Source organism: Pinus tabuliformis, chromosome 2_1 (genome assembly GCF_031772625.1).
Source record: "Pinus tabuliformis cultivar Carrire ecotype Pingquan chromosome 2_1, CPIR1, whole genome shotgun sequence".
Taxonomy (NCBI): domain Eukaryota; kingdom Viridiplantae; phylum Streptophyta; class Pinopsida; order Pinales; family Pinaceae; genus Pinus; species Pinus tabuliformis.
The window spans coordinates 868,562,255-868,570,073 of NC_142299.1; positions in this window are offsets into that span (position 1 = coordinate 868,562,255).

Genomic DNA, 7,819 nt, shown 5'->3' on the forward strand with positions numbered 1-7,819 from the left:
CTCAAGATATTCATGTAGAAGAGGCATGCCTAGTATAGGACCTCATACAAGATGAAAGGAAAAAAAAATTGATCATGATTAAGAATCTTAGAAGACCTCCATCATCAAAAGAAAGGAAACATTTGTAAAGCAAGGATCTCTAAGATCCTATGATGGAATCTTCAAAAGAAGGTTCATGAACCAAGGTAGGTGTCTCATTTGGAATCCCATTCATGGGATTCAAGAAAAGGATGATATGCAGGCAATCTAAGATGAAGCAAGAAGGGCCACACCAAAGGATGATAAAAGGAGAATCAATATGAGGTATGTATGCATCAAAGTGTTGTCATGTTATCATTTGTATATTATCAAGTCATGGGTATAGTTCTATAACATTATTAAGCATGAAAGAATATCTTTCACCAAGAACATGCTCAAAGGCATGTACCATAATGCAATGAAGGTCAACAAAAGAATGTGCTCACATAAGGACTATAAGATTGTTGACTAAGAAGCAAGAAGAAATGTTGACAAGTATAGAAAGCAAGTAATGAAGGAATGCTCTCACAAGAAGCATTAGATGGTTTACCTATCCATCTGAGAAGAAGCAAATCAAGAAAGAGATCAAGCAAGTGAAGAACACCATGATCACCAAGAATCACTATCTGACAAAATTCTTTGAAGATATCTCCCTAAAGAAGGCAGGAAAACTCTAATAAAGGAAGAAAGGACCCTTAACACCTATGAAGGACTTGGAGATATAAAAGGTGCAGATAACTGATTCTACTCTATGAAGATGTCGTGATAAAGAAACCATCCAACAAAAGGCAATGTTGAAGCAATATCAGGATGTAGTCATGATGGGTTACTAGGTTAAAACATGTAAACAAGCAAGTACAACAAAGCATCCCTAAGAAGAATATCCTTAAGCATGGACAAGATTAAAAAGGAGTAGCCAAGATGACAAGGAAACCTGATATATGATAGGATAGCCACTTTCCTCGAAGAAATCAATGACATGAAAAATAAAGGAGGAAAATTACCAATGGATGGTGCCATACCTAGAAGAAGTTCAAACAAAGATTTCATGAAATCAAGAAAGGAAGGAGATCAAGCAGCTGAAGGACCCATGAAGATGAAGTTGTTGATGAAGGAAAGAGTCCCCAATTAAAAGGGATCCCTGACAGGTCCCTGATCAAGAGGGAGTTTTGAGTCACCCCTGATTACAAAGGCGTGACATTTTCGTTTTCCATTTCATAGGTCATGCACTAGACTAGGAATAATAGTCGTAATTCTAGATGAAGGCCAAGAATGGAAATGTAGACACAAGATAGACACTACATTCTTGTCTTCACTTGGGAAGAAATAATGGGAGGATTGGGTAATCATCTGGCATCTGATACTCTTTGAGTATGTGTAGGGCATCCAATACAAGAGTAGGCAAGAGGACTGATATTCTTTGAGGGCCATGAACCCAAGATAAGAATAGTCCTGGAAGGTCATACTCTGATAACACCTGGGTGCATATGTACCTTGAGAGACAATGATGAAGGTGTATATAAATCATTGGTCTCACCAGCATTGTAGCTCATGGTCTCGTAAAGAGAAGGAGATGTTAGTCAAGGTATTGCACTATGACAATGTTGATGAATATGATGTTATAACAAATGGATTTCTAATCAGGTATCGCTTATGTGAATTCCTCAATATTGATAATAGCCAAACACCTTGTAATGTTATATGAATACCTTCCTAGTTAAGAGGGGGTGTTGAAGGAAGTTTAACAAGGTTCAGTCTTCATAAATGTAATTTTGATATTTGTACTTATTCAAGAAAAGAAATATTATTTTTATAATATATGACAATGATTTTCTTTCTCATTGAAGTAGGTCTAGCACATGTCAAAGTGCTATAGGTGAGTCAAATAGTCAAGAGAAAATATTGAAGGCCTTAAGGGCATGTTACACTATGTATAAATATATATTAAAGTCAAAGGGAAAACTCCAAGAAAATTCAAGTCTACTCCTATGAAATGGAACCTTCAAGAAGCTCCTTCAAGCATGCTACACCACCATGAAAGCTATTTACAAACTGCTCAACAAGTCGGTCTACAAATAGCCCTCAAAGTCAACCTAAAAGAAGCGAGTCAAGTCGGCCTACAAGTTGGATTAAATGGAGGGGCATTCCTCTATTTATAGAGGTTGTCCATTCTAATTAGAATGCACTAATAAATATCTAAACTCCACAAGAAATAGAAAGGTAAAGAAGGTTGAAGGAAGCCAAGGTAAAGGGTATACTAGGGTAGCAAATATAAGAGGAAGAACAATGAAGATTAAGGGACTATTTTTAAGGTATACACAGTGACACATGCAAGGGAATGAAGGACAGTCTGTGGCTATATCAACAGTAAAATCATAGTTGTATATTATTCATTGTTTGGGCTAGTAACTAGGCCTAAAAAGGTCTCCTACTCCAATGTGGAAGGAAGAAACTCAAGTGAAGGAGAGAAGAGCATATGAACCTAGCAATCCTCCCACATGTGCGTGAAAATAGGGCAGCAAAATAGAAACATTGTCATACTCTCATATCTCAATAAGGATCTCAGTTGGTCAACATTGAAGTTTACTTGTGCAAGGTATATAAGAGGAACACCTCACCTAGAAGACTCACTCAGGAAAGCATATTTCTAGACAATATTCATAAGAGAACGAAGTGTCGGAAGAAGGAGGAAAAAGTACCATAAGAAGTGTCGGAAGAAGTTCTAGGGTATATGGTGCAGAAAGGAGTAAAGACTTGACCTATGCTTGGAGGATCTCTTAGTCAAGGGTCTAGGGTTTGGCATTGATCAATAGAAGCTTCAATAAGAGAAATTCACTAAAGGGTTTTCCTCTCAAGAGAAGAGAATTTTTGGCCTTGACAGAGAGCCAACATCTTGTGTTCTTATTTTCTATGTTTTGGTAGCAGTTTGATGAAGTACACACATATGCATTAATAAGAAGAAGAAGAATGAGCAAACAATAAAAGTAAAAAGACTCCACAAATTGTTATCAAGTAACAAAGAATCACCCTACACTACCTTGCCCTAGATTCTTCAACATATTGGAACATGAAGAAAGTGGCCCCTAAGCCCTCTAAAGCTCGTGAAGCTAAACGCTCCTCCACTGTCGAGAATCTCATTGACATGGAGGCGCAAATCACTGACCCCTCTAGTGATTGCCACCCCGCGGACCTTCAATTCAGCTTATATGCTAACCACGTCAGAGGAGGAGACCCATTTCAGGTGGTAGACTTAGGCCTATACTACCAAATTACACCCTCAGTACACTATTTCCCTGAGTTTGTCTCCTCGTTAACAACCACCTACATAGACGAGAAGAACTATTTTGTCTCCTCAACTAGGGTCAAAATCCTTGAGGTGACCTAGAGCTAATTCAAAAGACCCTAATTTACCCAATCTACTCTGAACCCTAGTAGTTTACCAAAACTACATTGGTCTACCATTACACTACCCTTCCAGTTGATGAGCAACAATCCTTTCTACAAATGTTCATAGTCCCTGGCCTATAGTCTCTGCCTATTGCTGAAATTTTTCCTGTAACCCTCTTTAGAGAGCCTATTCAACCCATGTTTTCCCTAATTACTCATCTGTTTGGGGATGATAATGCCAATATAGCTACTAAAGCCTCTCTACATTTTCTAAGGAAAACGATGCAACCTGGCCCTTTGTTCAACATCCTCGTTATTCTAACCAAGGCCATAAGATTCTACCTGCACTATTTCCTGACCACCTCCTATTTCAGATATTATTCCCTGTTGTTCTTCTTGTTTGTGTACACTCATGTGGATGAGTTCGAGTGCCTAGTTCTTAGTTTGGTGGCTTCAACCAAACAAAGGAAGTCTGTTTTTGACTAGGACGTTGCTGCTAGGAAGAGACCAGATGTTGAGGGCTATTCCCAGTTTATATCCTCCTATATGGCCATTTCCTATAAAATCATTCATGGTGTTTCCCCTCCTAGAGTTCTCCCTCAACAAAAATAAATCCTCCAACTTAGCAAGGATACTAGGGTGGGGGATTGGTACCTATTTGAGGATTTCACATAAATTAGGATCTATGGGTGTGAGCTTCCTCCTTACCGCTTGCCTATGTTTATGCCCATGAGGATTTTCTCTCTCGAATTCATCAGGTAGAGCCTTAATGTAGACCAAGTTCATCTTTTCCCTACTAAGAAGGGATATATTTTTAAGTTGGGAAAGCCCGTGGGACCTTTTATTTTCAATTCTAGGCAGACCCATAGGGAATTTGAAGAATTACTCAAACACATGAATTTTGATCTCAGGGAGGTCTAGAATTATGATCCTCATGGTGTCATTTCCAAGAGAAGGGAGAGCTTAAAGGATTCAACTTATGAACATGAGGATAAGCATGAGATTGAATGGAAAGCTAACTTTGAATTGTGGCCTATTAACACATAGATGGAGATCGATACTCCAACATTGAAGGACAAGGCACAGAAAAGGACCATTGACCAAATTGAAGATGTTGAGATGGAGGATGTACACCCCCGTAAAAAAGGTAAAATACCAAGAGATAGAGGAAGAAGAAATTTAGACTGAGTTAATAGAGACAAGACTAGATCAACCAGGCTTCTAGGTGTCTTTGGAAGACCCATTACAGATTGTTGCCTCATCCTCTTTAGAGGTAGCTATTTTAAGTTCAAAAGGAAGTGCAACTAATACTGAGCCAAGTTGGGCTATTAGAAAGGCCATTGAAGAAATAAACAAGAAGGTAAGGTAAAATATGCAATAGAAAATGGTATCTCATTCAGTCCCATATCAGACCAGACTTTTGATTGTTATGGACTTATAGAGAAATCAAATGAAGTTCTCGCTACAACACCCACTAGCACAGTCATTACCTTTGGGCTCTCAATTCAAGGTCCTAGACATTTCATTAGAATTGAAAAGTATCCCCATGCTAGATAAGATCAACATCCACGAGAAAGTGGGGCAATGTTGTACATTGAGCTCAATAGAAATGCAATGACCACCAGCAAGGCTGAGAAGCTGCAAGAGAAGACCACAACAAGGTTAAAATGGGAGAGAGCTAATTCAAGATCTCTACACAAGAAGAATGAGAGCTTCAAATAGTTGATTGTGAAGTTAGGGGTAAATCCAAAAGACAGTGTTGCATTCAAAGTCCTTCTCCACATTTCACAAGTAGAAGTACAAGAGATAAGGAAAAACCTAAATATGCCAAGTAGTGAGCATATGCAATCTAAGGAACTTGCATAGGTGGAAGAAGAGAAGGATATCCTGGATAAAGAACTGATAAAAAGAAATAATGAGATAGTAGCCCTCAAGAAATAGGCAGTTGAACTTTAGTTGAGGATAGAAACGCACATGTGTGCATTGCTTGTGCTTGAAAACCCCCAAAATCCCACAGAACAACTCACCAAGACCCTCACCGAACTCCATCTTTCAAAAGGGGAGCTTAAGAAGGTGCAAAAGGATTTGGACACTTCCCAAAGAAACCTAGCATAGAAAGAAAAACAACTTGAGATATCTCGAATCAATGCAAACCTGATCAGTGAGAACCTACATGCAGCAAACCAGGAGATCGATGAGTTAAAAGGCAAGCTAAAAGGAAACATGTCTCTCCTATAGGCCAATCAACTTTTCTCGGACGACATCATAACAAAAATGAAAAGCAACTGGGAGTACATAACAATGATGGATGAAAAAAAATTGTAATCAAGGTTTACGAGTTTTTTATCCTAGCTTCCAAAGAAGATGGTGAAAAAAACTCCTAGATTGCCAAGAAGTTCATTCAGTTTGTGAATGAAAGGCCACTCAGTGAGTTGAATCCAATAGATGTAGTTTATAGAGTATCTGCTATCATTGATATCTCTAAAGTTATTCAAAAAGAGGAGGCCAGAGTCAATGCTTAGGAATGCTTAGGGGTGGTACAGAAAAAGGTGGCTTCATTCAATGCTAAGTTTGATGAGAGAGTCAGGGCAGGGTTTCCTAGCTGCTAGGATCTTGTGGAAATGTGAATCCCATGGACACAATACAATCAGATGTTAGTGGAGGCCAAGAGAAAGGTATCTTCCTCTCATGATAATACTGCTACCTTTAAAGGTAAAACAATAATAAACTATCTCAAAAATGAGTTTCAACTATTAGGGTTGCTAAAGACCTTGTTCCACCCTAGGCTAGACTATACAGGGGTCATGAGTCTAAATATTGCATAACAATTATTCCTTCATGCTCCTCTACCATCTCCAACACAATAGGAGAGGTGTGAACAATTTGTCAATCCTCTTGTGCTCCAGATCATCAACCCAGTGGCGTTGCCTCTAGAACTCGTTTATCATGACTAAGGATACCACTGATTGTGTCGATCATGACACTTTTATTTTCTATTTTATGTAAATATTTTATTTCAGAAGAAACAATGTCAGTTAGTTAGAATCTGGTTAGTACAGTTGTGCCACTAAGCACGCTGATATTTTGTTATGATGATTCATTTCTAAATCAAGAATGAATATTTTGTAATGGGATCTTCCTTTGAGGCCCTATAAAAACTGTTTATGATACATAACCAAGGGTTCAAAATTTTGGGTTTTCCAAGAGAGAAACTATTTAAGGTGTCAATGAATGTATGCTTTGTAGAAGATTAATGAATGTTTTTGGCGATTCTAGTTCATATGAATGTGCAGTATGTATTCCTTCTTGTGTTTGTTCCATATGTTCACACTCTTCTTCTCAGATTACATGTAATAGCAGTTTCTCGATATGTTTTCATGGATTTATGGATTCATCTAGGTCTAATGCTGATTAAAGATGCCTATAATTGATATGAATTTTTATCCTTAAAATGCGCTCCATGTATCTTAGCACTTCAATTAAACATCTTTCTCATACATTTCACATTGAAATTCAATGAACATGATTCTTAAGTTTAAGCCCCATGTGTTGGTTTTCTTTCTTCTTTTATTCTTTTATTTGATATTCCACAAATGACCTATAAAATTGCATCTGCATATGATGTTGGCTGTTGGAGCCAGATATTAATGCTTACGTGAGTTATATTTGGAATCCAACTTTGTATTTCTCCTCTTAGGGAAGGTTCTAAATCAATTTCATCTCAAATATGTTAAATACTAAGTCTAATAGAAAACATTAGCAGATCCTAGAAGCACTCATCAAGATGTCCTAGGCACTGGCCTCCTTTCAACCTAGAGGTTGTCTCTAGGAGCTACAACATCTTCTGGCGCCGTTCCTGGGGACGAATCAAAAAAATTTCCCTGGGTACGAAATTCATACACCCTTTAGTGAGGTTTACAATAAGGGGTGTAGGTTGTAGATCTCTCACCTTGGTGACTCCATTGTCTGAATTAAATTTTTATCATCCTAGCTTTCAAAAGGCCACACACTTGCTCTGATACTTCACAACAAAAAACTCCTCCTGTGTTTGACCCTGAAAAGATAATATCTAGGAGAGTCTTGAAAGAAAGAACTCCTGTCACCCTAGTCCTATCACCTATTTTCTAGAAGTATCATGCTTTAGATCTCAAAATGTTGTTATAAATTACTCTGTGTCTCCCTCTAAAGTCTTGGAATATTTTGAAGAACATTGTGCACTATTTGGCCCATTTTCCTTAAGATTCAAAATAAAAGAAGCTTTTTTCAGGTCTCCTCCTTTCACATTTCATAACTTCTCAGAAGCTGAGGAGGTTAAGTACATTCTCATAAACAGTCCAACACAAAGTGTAAATGGCCTCCCAATTTAGCCCTAGTCAATTGTAATTCAGAAAACTACTCAGGAAGGCCTTGCGAT